At 41.8% G+C, this 16744-nt stretch overlaps 1 protein-coding gene across 5 annotated transcripts in view; it reads left to right on the forward strand.

Annotated features, from left to right (window-relative positions):
- The window catches only part of EYS (eyes shut homolog), a 567790-nt gene that overhangs the window by 158739 nt on the left and 392307 nt on the right, over nucleotides 1–16744 (forward strand). The gene's annotated exons all lie outside the window — the stretch shown is intronic.

Consider the following 16744-nt stretch of genomic DNA (forward strand, 5'->3'; position numbering starts at 1 on the left):
GTAGGATTTTAGTGTGTGCAACAAAACCCAATGTCCAGATCCTCAAAATGTGGGATCAGTCTTGGAGTGCTTGAATTAGAGCTGGAATAGGTGTGTATGTATGTCTTAATGAAACATTGTCCTAACTCAATATTAAGCAATTCATGCCCCACCCTCATGATAATGTAAAACAACACTACTTTATACAACTAATAACCTCCTGAGCATTCATCATTGTTGCCATCAGTTTCACTGTTTTCTTTCCTTAAATATACTATTATCACACAAATGGTGTTACTTAAATGTATTCTATTACTTGGTGCCACTGAGCACAATAACAAAACAGATTTAAGTGCAATTTTTCTGAGTTTATGCATACTTAACTCTGGAGTGGGTTTGTGGTTGTTACGTTCAGTGATTACACAACTTGTCAGATGTGTTGATATATTTTGCTGCCTGAAATGAAGATGCCAGTCAGGTGGGAAATGCTCGTCTGGTTGTGATCCTTGTGTATGTCCCAAAGTTTATGCTATGGGATATAACTCTCACAGTGCTGTAAGGGAGAAAGCAGTGCAAATGTGTTTAAAAAAGGTAAAGGGACCCCCGAGCATTAGGTCCAGTCGTGGTCGACTCGGGGGTTGTGGCGCTCATCTCGCTTTATTGGCCGAGGGAGCCGGTGTACAGCTTCTGGGTCATGTGGCCAGCATGACTAAGCTGCTTCTGGCGAACCAGAGCAGCGCACAGAAACACCGTTTACCTTTCCGCCAGAGCGGTACCTATATATCTACTTGCACTTTGATGCGCTTTCAAACTGCTAGGTTGGCAGGAGCAGGGACCGAACAATGGGAGCTCACCCCGTGGCAGGGATTCGAACCACCGACCTTCTGATCGGCAAAGTCCTAGGCTCTGTGGTTTAACCCACAGCGCCACCCGCATCCCGCAAATGTGTTAAAGTGTTCTCCTAATGATTTAATACCATAATCTTTTTTTCTTTTTCTTTTTGCTCCTAAGGACAAACAAAAAGGCCATTTATTGTACCATCTCTGAATGCTTTCTACTAATCAATACAAATGAGGTGTTTTGGTATCCTTGCTCTTTCAGTTTCCTTTCATTCAGTTTCTTCTCTAAGAAGGGGGATGCAACTGGATTCCTCTGTCCATCTCAAGGTTTTAAAAGCAATGCTTTTGGCTTCATCTTTGTGGTGTTGCAGATGAGCACACCAACCCACAGTCCTAAAAGCTTCTGTATTTGTTTACAGCTCTTTGATAAGCAGTTGTAGGTCTTTTTGTGCCAAGCTTTTCAGTGTCAGAATGAAAGGATTCAAAAGCATTCCAAGAGCGAATCTTTCATTCCTCTCATTCTGTCGGTACTGACATGAAATGATCCTGCTGGCAGGGAAAGGTCATCACAGACTACTTGACTGCACATTTTGGAGTAAGGCTGAATGCAAAAGCTTTGTAAGATTTAATAAGCTAACTCGAATCGTCCTTATTTATTTAATTGCCCATCTATCACAAGTTGTTTGGTTTGCTGATGAAAAGTCCCCCCCTTTCCCATTTGAGTGTGTGGCCGGCTTTAAATGCATAAGATTTATTATTCCCTCTACAAGATTGGTTTATCTGATATGAAATAAATCTCATCATGAGTCCAATAGTGAGTTCAAGGATTATTTCAATGCCAATTACAGAAATTGACTCCGCCTCCTAGGAATGTCAATGAATTTTATTACATTAGAGCATAAAAGGTGTGCGACTGTGCATACAACTATGAAATGGCTTGTTTTCATGGAGGCAACAGAACCACTTCCTCAGTGCGGGCTTGAAGAAAAGCTAAGGTTCTTAAGCTTTTCCAGACATTTAGTTGTAAATGTTACTGGCAGAGTCTGGAGCAGTGTTTCCTAGACTTAGGTCTCCAGCTGTTTTTGGACGACAACTCCCATCACCCTTAGCTAGCAAGACAAGTGGTCAAGGATGATGGGAATTGTAGTCCAAAGGCAAACTTGGAGGAGACCCAAGTCTGCAAAACACCGGTCTGCAGGAATGCCTGAGCATAAGGCACGTTCTGGAAATTTCTAGTGGCCTCCATATAGAAAGAGGGGAGAAGATTAGTGTATCTCTTCCATGATGTATTGGGAACAGGGTAGCATGAACAGATTCCAGTACATTGTGACATGTCTTTTTAGGTCAGAGAGTGGGGAACTGGATCCAGCTGGTGGACTGGATCCTGAGTGCCCCCCAACTTCATCAGGCTACTTGGGTAAAGGGGCAGAGACCCAATCACCTGTCACTTGAAACAGCTATTGCATTAGCTGGCCGTTTCTTTTTCCCTTTCTGGCATAGCAATCACTAAAAAAGAAAACCCAAGCCAATTCAGACCTGAAGTTGCTGCCTATCAGTTGTTAGGCAACTGACTCCACACCTGCTTTCTGCAGAGAGTCTCTGCACAGGGTTTGGTCATGCAACTTAGCAGTTATAGCATGCCTCCCTTGCCAAGCAGAAGTCCACTTTGAGGTTCCTCATGGTGTATTGGCAGTTGTGTCACACTTGGCATCCCATATTATGGCAGGTGTGGGCAGGTGGGCATGGCTTGTGGAAAACAGGCTAGCAGGCCAAATTGGGAACTCATTATCGGCTAGTTAGGCCTGAAGGCAAGAGGTTCCACACACCTGTTTTTGATTATAACCCTGCAGGAAGGAACTGTCCTGTTTGAATTACTTGTATCCAAGCCAATCGGGGAGCCTTTTCAGATAAAGACTAGGTTCAAAATGCCCAGCTATTGTTTAACTAGAGGTTTTTTTAAAGCCCTATTTAAAACCCAAATTTAGATATACAGTGAGGAAGGAGGAGGCACCCCTTATTCTTATACCCCAGCTGGGAGCAAGAGGGTTCAGTTCTTCAGGGTACTGCTCGTTTACGAGTATCTTCCCTTCAAGGAAGTCCCTCACAAAGAAGCAGGAACCTACGCTGTGCAGGATCAAATTCTCTGTTTACCAGTGTAGTGCTGCTTTAGGAGGCAGAGGAGAGGTTGGACGGGTAGGAAAGGTCAAGTGGGAAAGCCCACATTCCACATCCAAAGGCATTCCACCCATCCAGCTTCTGCCAGAAAGACACAGCTGGTAAGGTAGGTCTCTTTTTTTGCATATTTTGTTCTTTTTCCTGTCTGATGCTTGGCTCTCCTTCATGCCTGACTCCCTGTCCCCTGACAACCTCAGATTACTGTGGACCTCGCAGCCTGATGGGCAGCAATCTGAGACTGTTTCAACCCAACGCAAGTGATACCCAGTCCCTACACAACTGGTCCTGTTGAGTTTGGGTCTCAGTGCACAGTCCTATCTAATCGCAAAATAATTTTGCTATTGCATCTAATCCATTCAGAGGATGACTTAAGTCCATTTTTTTTTATTGTGAGTCTACTCTGAGTATGGCTATCGTGGGATGTCACCCACAGGAAATAATTGAAGAATACAATAATATATTGCACACTGGGAAATGGTGTCAAAAATTATTGTGTGTGTTCAGATTCTGCTGGATTTTGGCAGCTGTGCATAATGTATGGGAAACTAATTTTCTAATTATTCTGAAAGGTAGTGATTGTTCAGATGATGATATAAGCTGCATTGTTTGCATCTGTACTTTTGTAGCTTCGCATTTTTGAGTTCTCAACCACCTGCATCCATTAGAGACCTATAGGTAACTTACAAGAGGCAGCTATACAAATATTTAAATGTGCTTTTCCAATTCTGGCAGCAAATATGCTCAACCTCTGCTCACCACAGCGACCATTTCCTTGGCTTCTCCACCTGATGGGGAATAAAATAGGGCCTTTTTAACATTACTAGTTCTTCATGCAAGATACTAGGGGTACCTATTCTGCTTTATTGGCAGATATAAACGGAAACATTGGCTTGAATAATGTTTACCATGTTTTGATAGCAGGTTTTTCTGAGTTTTATGTTTCACTGGGGTTTTTATGTAAAAATACCTCTGTTCTGAGAAACAAGTGAAGAATGAACAAAAGTCAGCTCTCTGGGCAAGCAGCAATATAGCAGTTATTTAGTATGTCTCATTTTGCTTGGATGGGGAAGCCACAATCTTTGTTCAGAGCAGGCAAAACCAGAGAGCTGAAGCATGTTACGGGGTATGCAAAATGCAGTGTGCAGTATTTGCAGTTGTGCTGAATTTGTACAAGGACGCAACAGTCCATTACAAATTGAAAATGAAAAGTGAGTTGGACATCCTGCCCTTTTTATTTGGTCAAATGTTGGTGAAATTTTTGAATGATTTTAGGATGGTGATTTGTGGGGTGGAAGGGATCTTTTGAAATGCGTGGAAGTTTGCCCAGCCACCCAGCCTGTGTGAAGTCATATATTAAACAATTACCATATTTTTCGCTCTATAAGACACATCAGACCACCAGACCTAGTTTTTTTCTGAATCTCAGAAGCCAGGACAGCAAGAGGGATCACTGCACAGTGAAAGCAGCAATCCCTCTTGCTGTTCTGGCTTCTGGGATAGCTGCACAGTCTGCATTTGCTCCATAAGACGCACACACATTTCCCCTTACTTTTTAGGTGGGAAAAAGTGAGTCTTATAGAGCAAAAAATACAGTAACTTACGATACAATCAGCATCAAATTCAAACTGTTCTCTTGCCATTAAAATGGTGACTCATTTGCCCCTCTCTGAAGAGAAATAATACTGAGGAGGAGGGGGGGCTACTTGATGTTTGCAGAGTCAGATTGGTGTGTTCCACCGTTATTTGTTAATGCGCTCCACATCCCACACTGCAGGGATAGAGTCAAACCATGGCATCAACTGTGGACTGGGCTGGGTCTGATCTGAAGGAGAACTGCAATGCTTAACTCCACCTCTGAGCCATTTATGAAGAGATAGGTCTGAATCTGCAGTTTGGTCATACAGTGATCTTTGTGCATCCTTATCTGTGGATCTGCCTGCCCTTGGTTTCATGTTTGTAATGCCGCAGGTAAAAAATAAAATAAAATGCTTTGATGAGGCAGAAAATTTCAGTTACTTGATGGGGTGATTGTAGTATTTCTTTTCATACATCCTCACTGTTTTAACTAAATTATTACCACTGCAGAGTATGTAAGCTTTCTGATGTTTTAGCAACAGGGACTCAAGCATAAACAAGATATGTGATGAAGCACCCTCCCCAAATTTCAAGATGAACAGATAAAGGCAAGCAGCAGGGTCCTGGAACCTTCCACTTATCATTGTATTCTTCTGCGTTTGGGCTACTAACAGCCGTGCCCAGCTCCCTGCCTACAATATGGATGTTCTCATTATCTTGCTACCGATATAATGAAGTTTTAGCCTCATCCCTCCCTCCACCTTCCATTTCCACCATGGGCATAACTTAAGGCCAGACAGAAGTTTAACAGCCAAACTATAAAATGGTCTGAGAAGCAGCTCAGCACAAAACCCGAGGAAGAGCTGGACATGAAGTGCTGATAGATTGCCAGGGAAACAGCCAGATGCTGCTAGCAAGAAGTGTTCCAGAGCCTGGCATCTGGGACCAGTAAGCACTATACAGATTCTCCATCTGTGGCTGAAGCTGTTGACTGCTGCTGGGGAAGGTGCAGTCGAAAGCAGTAAGGCAGCAGCAGTTTATAGCCTTGCCAGTAGTAGCAGAAGGCAAGCTGAACTCAGCATCTAAATTAACATTTATATTCCAATTTGCTTTTTCCAGCTCCATAGCAATGTGGAAAAAAATCCAGTCGTTTACAGAGATGCATGGTTTAGGCACACTGATTTGCAAGGGAGATGACCAACTCAAGGCATTACATATGCAAAGCTGCAGCCATGCTTAACTTGTGCTTCTCTCAAGCCGGCCCTTTAACCGTAACTTGGGCGTAGTGGCAGTTGGAGTGACAAACACAAGCAAGAGACCACGTAACCATAAAATCATATTAAATCACTAAGATGGATGAAACAGAAATCTATAGCTTTCAATCCCCGCAGGGTGGGATCAACTTATCTGCTTGCACTCACAGAAGGAGAATGTGCACTCATGGAAAAGGGAGCCATCCATTCATGGATGACCATGATGACCTGTTTATTCAGCATTCATCCTGGTTGGTTTGCATGGAGATTAGATGATCCTGGCTACTTAATGAGCATTCATTCTATTTGTTTAGAGAGAGGTCAGATGCTATTCCACACTTTCCAGTGCATTCCCCTATCACAGGCATCCCCAAACTCGGCCCTCCAGATGTTTTGGGACTACAATTCCCATCATCCCTGACCACTGGTCCTGTTAGCTAGGGATGATGGGAGTTGTAGTCCCAAAATATCTGGAGGGCCGAGTTTGGGGGTGCCTGCCCCTATCACTTTCCACCTGATCTTTTCAGGAAGCAGATTTGTTGCTCAAGACACACCATTCAACTGAAATTCCAGAATATAACTTTGCTGGCATGTGATTTGACTCCCACCCAAAAGTAATGACAGTCTAGAAGCATCCATAGTCATTTAGGAATAAAATAAGTTGTTTAACAGTTAGTAAGGAACCAGATCCTACCAACAGTCTTTAGCAACAGCAGTATAAGTTGTTATTTGTGTTACTCCAGCTAAAGGCAAAGTCTGTAGGCTAACATAGGTTGAACTGGCTCCAAGACCAGACCAAAATCCATAGATATGTAAGATAGTGAGTAGAAGAACCTAGAATGAATACGACAAACACCCTGGTCACCTGTGCAAGCTATTGACGTAGTGGTAACAGCAACAGGCTAAATTCTCTGTAAAGGAAAAATCAGATATGCTTGCTACCTATGGGCAATAGAATGAATCTCATTAAACAGCAACAAGGAAATTTCAATTCAGTAATGAAGAAAATGTCATGTAACTTTTTATTACAAAAAGAACTATTTTTTTTTAAGACTTAGTCTGGTGGCAGGACACCTTGGCATAGTGACTGATATTACAGTGCTGGGATAATGTTGAGTTGAAGTCTGGTTATTTCCCTGGATGAATGAGATTTTAGTGAATTCCCATGTGAAATGGCCTGATCCAGACGAATGCATTCCAGCATCAATTGCCCAGTGTGGAGGGACAGTGGTGTGGGAAGTATTCCTGTGATCCAGCCTCCGTTTTTCAAATTTTACTGGAGCCACAAAGGCAGGTTGCAGCTACACAATGTTAGGAAGACATGCATTGGGTCTGAGATACCCTCCATTGCAGAGGGCATGGTGGGGTTGTGCCATTCACCTAACTTTTGTCCAGCTGAGCCACTATAGCATACCAAAACCAAGAGGGGCAGGGATGGCAGATTGGCTCCACTAGTGCATTTGCCAACCTCACCACTACCAATTCCCTCCCTGTCTCCATCCCTGGGCTGCAGTTGGGCTGCAGTCAGGTTAGCAGTACAGCCCCACCATGCCACTTGTGGCTGAGAAAAGTTTAAATTGCAGGACGTATAAACAGAGAAAACTAAGGGAAGGTGCAAAAAAAGAAGAAGAAGAAACTTAGTGACCTCATTATTTCTAATCTAAACCCTTTGTAATACATGTCTGCTGCAGATGAGTCATAACAAAATCAATTTTGTTTGTTCTTTTGCCCTTGATTCAATGGTTTTCTGAAAGCACAGTGACATCTTTAGAGAAATCCTAGTAAAATATGAAGTTTAAACAAACAAATATAAAATGGTGCAGGCACTTTACAATGGCTCATTAGAAATGAAAGGAAAACCCATCCATCAGTGTTTGGTACAGATGAGATATTTCATGCATGGCCAATGTCTATGGCATACACAAAGAAGCAAAATTTTGAAAGTATTATGGGAATTGCCACTAGCATTAAATCCCATTGAACCATGGAGAATGAGTAATAAGCAATTTCACATAAACGTACAATATGTAGAACCACTGTAAAAGCCATACTTACTTTTTCACACACACACAAAAAAAATTAATAAAAACTTAAGTTTGTGTTTCTGGAAAAGGGCATGTTGTTTCTCAGGAGGGGTTGGCCACCAGTTTCCTGGGGCTTCTGCCCCCCCCCCAACCAATTAGTTTTGGTCTCAGAGTGAAGGCAGAATCCTAATGGGATCTGTTTAAGTTCCCTTGCACCCAACATAAGCCTTTCCTGTTCTGCGTTTCCCCAAACTTTCCAAAGTAGTGTATACGCCTGTACAGTATATCCCATATTGGCCTGAATATGAGCCTCACTTTTTTCCAAATTCCAATTGTGAAAAGTTAAAGTGCGGCTTAAATTCGCAACGTTACAAAAATTGGCTTTTGCGTATTCAGACCCAGAGACCTCTCCCCTAAATAAACTCACATTTGACTCAAATTTTAGTTTTGGTTTTTGGCAGAATTTAGGCCACAGCTTTATTGATTACAGAAAAGTGAGGGGTTGCATAGGCTCTGGTTCGACTAGCTCCCTGCACCCTTGCAGGTAGCGCTGACCCAGAGCTCAATCATAGGTCAGCCAAGGGTGAACACCTGAGGTAGGTGAAAAGCCCGGGAACAGACTCTGTTCACTCCCCAGATGCTCCCCTGGACTTAGGCACAGACACAACCCTCTCTCGGTGGTTGACCAAACCAAGCTGAGTCCCTGGATTCCTTTAATAGAATACCCTTCACACAGGAATGGCGGGACCATTCTACCATCACTATCACCTGAACCAGTGCCTATTCGCAACCTTACAAGTTGTGACAATTTGCTACGTGGCAGGCGAAACCCAAATGGCAACAGCCAATCAGCCAAGTGGGGAAAATTCCTGCCGTGCCCCTGTCCCAATGACACACGATGGCATAGCAAGGTCAATTGCAAAATGCCCTACATACAGGGAGAGGTGGGCGGGTTTTCTGATGCAAGTGCCGAAAGAGGAAGCTCTGGGTCATGTGCATATAGGTCCCTCAACCCATTTAGACAGCACCCCATTGGCCAGATTCAACCCAGCAACGAGGGACCTACCAATCGGGTGTTGTGGCTGTCCAGTATACCCACCCACAACCAAGAGGTCTCATCGCAACACGTGCCCTCTTTAAGGGAGGACATGCTTTATGATATTGCTGCTGAAACAGGCATATGGTAAAACAGAATGGGTGTGAGTGCCTGTGGAAGCTGTGGAGCGGCTTATATTTGGGTATTGTCTTTTCCCCCACTTGAATTATAAAGGTGTGGCTTATAGTCGGATGTGGTTTATATTCAGGCCAATACAGTATGCATGCCTGGAGATGTCTTACTTTGGTGACTCTAAGCATGCAGGAAAATGTCCAAAACTATGAGGAACTGGGACGCGGGTGGCGCTGTGGGTTAAACCACAGAGCCTAGGACTTGCTGATCAGAAGGTCAGCGGTTCGAATCCCTGCCACGGGGTGAGCTCCCGTTGCTCGGTCCCTGCTCCTGCCAACCTAGCAGTTCGAAAGCATGTCAAAGTGCAAGTAGATAAATAGGTACCGCTCCGGCAAGAAGGGAAACGGCGTTTCCGTGCGCTGCTCTGGTTTGCCAGAAGTGGCTTAGTCATGCTGGCCACATGACCTGGAAGCTGTACGCCGGCTCCCTCGGCCAATAAAGCGAGATGAGCGCCACAACCCCAGAGTTGGTCACGACTGGATCTAATGGTCAGGGGACCCTTTACCTTTACCTATGAGGAACTATTTTTCTTATGCAAGCAATGCCCCATTTATGTGTGGGTTACATTCTGGGTCATCACACATGTAAGTCTGCCTTTCTGCGTTCCACCTTCTTTCAGTTCCACCGATGGCAATGGTAGTCTTAGGCAATTGTTTCCAGTTACTATGTCTGTTCAACACCAACAGCAATAATAGAGGGTAGACTTAAATGTTGCAGTAATGGGATTTTTCCACCAGCACAAGCATTTCTGCTTGCCAGATGGAAAAATCTTATCTCTCTCCTCCTGGCCCAGCCCACATGTGCACAGCTCTGGCTGGGGCTTCTCCCAATTCTCCAGGACCAATTTCAGGAAACATGGGGGAGCATGGGGGCAGCAGAGTAGGAAAAGCCCCATTGCACTAGCAGGAATAATTGCACTGGCTGCTGCTAGCACAACTATTTAGTTGAATCCGGCCCATAATTAATAACAAAAGCTGCAATAATATAATATAATGTCACCTTTGACACCCTCCTCAGAAATATAAATAACAGATGTTATCAAAAGCAAGCTGATATGTCTTATTGCTTTGTGTCCAGCATATTCACCCACATTAATGTTTTATTTCACTAGCTAAAAGTCTACCGTTAAAGTACCCTATTCAAAAATTATTTTGGCAGAGAAGAAAAACCGTGCATTTAGGAAATGGCACATAACAATTGTATATCTTACTTTACTTTGGAAATTGCTTTTTTTTAGGGGAACATGTTACTAATGTGAAATTCTTTCGGTATAAGTGATTTTTGAAAAATTCAGCATCCTTTCCTCCCCCCCTTCCCGGTTTTTACAGATAATTGAATTTTATTTTATAGCCATCTTGTTTCTGTGTGCAATTTAAATTCTTCTATTATGTTAGATCAATAAGTATTATGCAGAACAACTACTGCAAACAATGTCCTAGTACAGCTTTTTTTATGAAAAAGAAGAGGCTTCTTTTTTACTAGGACAAAAGCGGGCACATTCAGAACACGTAATTATCACATTGGCCTCCATTAAACGCCTCTTTGGCTATGTAAAGAAGGTAATAAAAGTTTTTAAAAGGAGGACTTTATCTCCAAAGTTCATGAAGCAGAGAGAAAAATTTCACATGTAAAAAATGTACATCTGCATAGGAGTCATAGATGCCTCCCTCCCTCTCTACTTTAATATTTGGAAGGGACAGCAATAAAATATTTAGGGGATAGTTCTTCAGAAATTAGTCATAAAGTAAGCCCAAGTTTTAAAAAATGGGTCATTTCTATTGTGACAGGTAACAACAACAAAAAAAAAGCTTAAGCTATAACTTGCACACGGAGAGTGAATGGATATGACAGTAAATGTTTTTCTTAGGTATTGTTCCTGCAAAAATAAAATAGCAATCAGCCTGGTGGAGGGGGGAATGTCGTTCTTCTCCCCCTTAGGCCACATCCACACTGTCAGATGGCAATGGTGGTTGCTCGTGAGTAACCCGTCAGGGCTCCGACCTGTTTTTTATTTTGGTGCAAAACTATTTACAGTGCAGTACCACAAGTTCATGTCTGCCTCAATCGCTAGCAGAATCCGGGAGTGGTCGTTTCCGGGTCCTCCCCCAACATAAGAGCTTAGTCACCCCCAGCCTTTTCCTTCTTTCTTTGCATTTTACACCTCTGCGCAGGGTGGGCAACGGAAGAGGCAGGCTTCCCTCCTGACTGGAGCGGTGCTGAGGCTCCCAGCAGCATCCTCTGGTCCCTCCCCCTCTTCCCCACTGGAGGTGTGGCTTTCCCCATCACTGGAAGAGGAACTGCTTCGCAAGATTTTCGGAGGTTCCCTGTAACACAACTGCCCCTCAGCTTCCTTTCCCTGTTCTGATGGCAGTCCCCTGACACACACCATATATTTAAAGAACTTTAAAATCACCTGGTTGTGACTTCCCGCAATGAATCCTGGGAATTGTAGCTTACCCCCTTACAGAGCTAGAATTTCCAGCACCCTTAACAAACTATAGTTCCCAGGTTTCTTTGGAGGAAGCCATGACAGAGTGCTTTAAACATATAGTGTGGCTATGACGTTATTCTTTACCCTTGGGGCTGCAGGAATACTGCCCCACCCGGGGGAAACAGTTTAATTGGAGTCTTCACAGTAACAAACTTTGTGAAATCTGCCTCATTACAGATGGGCTTATTAAAAAATATAAGCATTGCTCCCAGTTTTGAATTTCAATATTTGTTAACACTGTGCTACATATTACACAACACTAATGTGATTAAAAAAATAAAAGTGTTCATACTTTTACCTACTGTTTTATATGACCTGCAGCAATATAGCTTTCCTTTTCGAACACTTCAGTTTGCTCAAATGGCAAATTTGCTCTTAAAATTTTAAGTATCTACGCAGGCCCGAAAAGCTTAATTAAATATGAAGTTTTGTAAATCTTGTTAATGGTTGAGCTTAATCTTTACTGCACAGTGTGGAGAAAGACGTATTTTGACTTGAGCTTTTTAAAACGGGTTTGTTTGTTGCATCCAACTAAGTGATATTCAGAGAAGACCCATTGAAATCGATAGTTTATAGTTAGTATCACTAATTTAAATATATTGATTTTAATTGATCAACTTGGAGTTGGGCTGCATTGCATACAGCCCTGTCTCTTTTAAGTGGTATCTTCAAAAGTTTAATAAGGTCTTTCTTGATAGACACTGCGGCAGATGAAACCTGTGCATCTTCCTAGTCCTCTCTCCCGGGATGTCTTATCTTTGAGATGAAGGACCCCCTTGGTCCTTCCTCTTTACCCAGGTGCCAAAGCAAGAAGCTGCCAGAATTGGAATGGCAATTTTGTAAAATATATATATAAAGAACGAGAGGAGGAAAATCAACAGCACTGCTGTTGCAAAGATAAATACAGTGGTTGCTCGGTCCCTGCTCCTGCCAACCTAGCAGTTTGAAAGCACGTCAAAGTGCAAGTAGATAAATAGGTACCGCTCTGGTGGGAAGGTAAACGGCGTTTCCGTGCACTGCTCTGGTTCGCCAGAAGCAGCTTAGTCATGCTGGCCACATGACCCGGAAGCTGTGCCAGCTCCCTCAGCCAATAAAGCGAGATGAGCACCGCAACCCCAGAGTCGGTCACGACTGGACCTAATGGTCAGGGGTCCCTTTACCTTTACCTCTGGTTAAGAACTTAATTTGTTCTGGAGGTGCGTTCTTAACCTGAAACTGTTCTTAACCTGAGGTACCACTTTAGCTAATGGGGCCTCCCGCTGCCACTGCACCGCCGCTGCACGATTTCTGTTCTCATTCTGAAGCAAAGTTCTTAACCCGAGGTACTATTTCTGGGTTAGCGGCATCTGTAACTTGAAGCATCTATAACCTGGGGTAGCACTGTATTGGCAGGGGTGGGGAAGGATCAGCGGTGATTGGGCTCTCTGAAGTCTGTTGCTGGCCATGATGCTTGAGTATTACAGAATATTAGTAAGTGGCTTTTATATTCATACAAGTGGGAGCTCCAACAAAATACTGCAGTGTTGATTGCTCCTGTTCAGGATTCCAGTAAGTCTATTCCATCCCACCCAAACCTCAGGCTAGTTGGTGTACCTCCCCATATTTTTGTCTGTCTGCAAACCCTGGGGTTTCCCCAACTCTCACCTCTTTGTGTGTATGGTAGGGTCGTTTTGGCTACATAAAGTACTAGGTGGTAAGATTAGACTTTAACCACATAGTAAGGTCAGATGACTAATCTGCATGCCAGAATCTTCTTATAGGCAAAGCAACTCACACCCTGGGTGTCAAAAATAGAGGGGATGATAAACATTGTCAGTCAGTACAGCATACGTAGAATTCACAGTCTCTGTGCCTATCTGTAACTGTTATGGTACATTTTATTTGAATTTTCGAACTATTGGTATAATAGTTCTTCTTATGTGAATCAATTTATGTAGTAAAATAAAAAATATTAGTTGTCTTACAACACCTACATGTCAATGTTCACCCTTTCCGTTTGCAGTGCATGTTAAGTCTACACGCAAATACACACAAAAATCTAGAACCTTTTCAGTGCCATTGAAACATGGAGCATAATGCTTTCAGTTTTAATATTCAATGTGCAGTGCTTTGTGAGATAAGATTAGACTAAAGGGAGACGCTAGACAAGAAGAGAGAATGTGATATGCCTATATAGGATTTGGTGAGTTACTGTTTCTCTCTGTAGACAAGCAAAAGGAACAACGGTAATATTTTGAATGCCTGTAAAATAACCTCTGAGGGATCACAATCTATTTATTTGTGTATTTGAGACAATTTCACCCATCCAAGATGGTATCTACTTCATTTTTAATGTTCTTCCCAATTCCCTGCTTTTCTGAGAACTATAAAACAGGCACAATATGCAATGTAATCATATATTGGCCTTTAAAACATTGTTAAAACTAACATTTCAGTAAAATATGTGACGTTTTTATCACTGGGATTTATATTTAGTATGCAATTAAATGGAAGGGCAGTTGTTTCATGTCTAATTAATGTGGGCCTTTATGAGCTAGAGGCTGACCATTTTAGTTTCATTGTTATATTTGGATCCCTTTAAAGCCATTCAGCATGATGCAGTAGGGAGAGAGAGAATGCCCTAGATCAGCCTTCGCCAAACCAGTGCCCACCAGACATTTTGGACTACAAAGCCCATTATCCCTCACCATGGGCCATTCTGGCAGGGGCTGATGGGAGCTGCAGAAGGTCCTATTTCCTTTCACTTTGTTTTCAAACAGCACTTTGACAGGGTTTTCTTACGTGATAACAAAGAGGAAAATGACCATGCATGTACTGCAGGATTTTGTTGGATTCCCACAACATTCCAGAAATCAAATTCTTGTTCCACTTTCATTGTTTCATTGATCCAGGATGTATGTGTGTGTTGGCTGAAATACAACCATATTAAATTGAAATCACAACAGTAATTTAGGAGCTGGGGGTGTCCCCTTTCCTTCATACTCCATTTCTTCAATAATCTCTGGGGTGGATGGGTGTCTTTCTTATCCTAAAACAATTAAGATGTGACTGAGTGGTGTATATTCTTGCTTGTATATATATTTTTATATTCCAGCTTCACAGTGGCTTTTTTTTGGTGACTTTGTTTGCAACCTCCGATAGGATTTACTGGCATCCTGATACGCCTTAAATTGTAAGGCTGTCTAGACGTGTAATTCTGAAGAACTCTGAGGATTTGTTTTCCTTTTTTTTTTTGTTAAAGCAAAGAAATGTAGAATTTCTTTTTAAAAATAACTTAAATGGAGGTTTTAACTTTTTTTATTTAAAAAATCCTTCACCGCTGTGTTTAAACAAAAGACAAAGCAGATGTTTTGAGTGCTCCACAGGCAACATTTTGGAAAGTCCATGGACCTAGAGAAACATAGAGGCAGTATATACTAAACTCCACAGCGGTATTGACACAGTAAAATAGAGGAACAGAACACTCTGTTGGGACCCTGGTCCAGGAAGATTATTGACATTTCAGTACATTTCCCATCACTTTCCTAACTGCAAAAAGTCCCTTTAAAAGGATTTGTTGCACTAGGATAACAGAACACCTTGACCACTTTAATTGAGCCAATATCAGCCTAAATTCCTGCCACAAAGTAGCGTCAGTTTAGAGGCACCTTTAGAATAATTGATAAAATTCAGTAGACATGTATGTGAAAGTGGCAATTCTAATAAATTTTAGTGAATATATTTTATTGACAGACTAACATGGGAGTGGCCTTCTAGATGTTAACTGCACAATGTACAGCTTCTATGTATTTACTCCAGAGTTGTCCTTTAATACAGGAACTGGCTTGACTTGAAAATAAAAGTCTTTAAGCACCTTAGGCCAACGTATTTATTGTTCCTCTCTTCATCTTTAAGGTGCGGTAACACGCTTTATTATGTTTACGGCACCAAACCAACATGACTACCCTTCTAGAATTCATCTCTGTTTAAATGAGACTAATTAAGGATAAGTAGTTAGGAGATTCAAAGCTTAGGATGTGAACCAAAGCACAGGGACACAGTACTTAAATCCATTCCGCAAACTATTCGTGACTAGCGTTTAAATTGAGATTTTTAATTCTGATCTTTCAAATATGATCACATGTGCTCATCAGTTTAAAGGGTGATGAGGGAAAGGTAACATGCACATGAAGTGAAATAGAAATGCATAATAATTAATGTGCCTCTGTCTCAGATATTTTGTTCCTTGTGTGCTGTGTCACTTGATACACAATGTATTAAAAATATGCTATTTTACTGCTATTATAAAAGAGATTATGAGTGGGGAGACTGTGATAAGAAATGCATAGAAATGGGGAAATGACTCATAGGAAATTAGAAAAGGAATGAGGCAAAAAGGGCTGAACCAATTAAATGGAAGGAATCAATTAGAAGGAACAATATATATATATAAATACATAAGCCCTCTAAGGTTTCCCTGTATAAGACTGCACATGCAAAGGCATATTCTTTCACTGTTATGTTAATAATAGTCCCCTTCCTTTATCTCTCCCACCAGCTTTCTCCTATCAAATGCCTTTCTCCCCATATAGGGTCAATATCCTCTTTTATCCTCAGCTTTGCAAAGAAAGTGAAATGCTAGGAACACCTGTGTTTGGAGGAGTCTTCTTAAAAAAAAAAAATTCTAAGGATTTTTGAGTGGACTTCAAAAGGGTTAATCCTTGAGAATTAGGGAACTTGAAGAAGGATAAGGGAGGTTTGAAAGGCTAGAAAGAAAATGTGAATGTGCCCTTTTACCTTTTGTATGTGGCAAAGGTCCATTTTCAATATACAGGCATCAATTTTTGAAACTGTAGAATGAGTAACAATCCTATTCCAAGGGATACTCCATACACAAAAGTACATTATAAAATATAAGCAACAGATAAATAATTTATACTGGGGCAAAGGCAGAAATAATTAATATTAGGCCAAAAGCACAGTCTAAGACTGGAGATATAATCCTGGAAATTCCTTGTTGAGGCATAAAACATGGGCATGTCCAGATTCTTTTTTGGTCTTAAATAGTCCATATCAATTTTGTACTATCAAAATATAAGATGCCAATCCCCTCTTGAATTAGATTCCTGTGCTAAGCAGATTAATGGCAGGACAATAAATGTGGATTTTGACTCTGGAAGGATAAGCACCTACTGTCTGCT

The sequence above is a fragment of the Podarcis melisellensis genome (assembly GCF_964234715.1).
Source record: "Podarcis melisellensis genome assembly, chromosome: 3".
Classification (NCBI taxonomy): Eukaryota; Metazoa; Chordata; class Lepidosauria; order Squamata; family Lacertidae; genus Podarcis; species Podarcis melisellensis.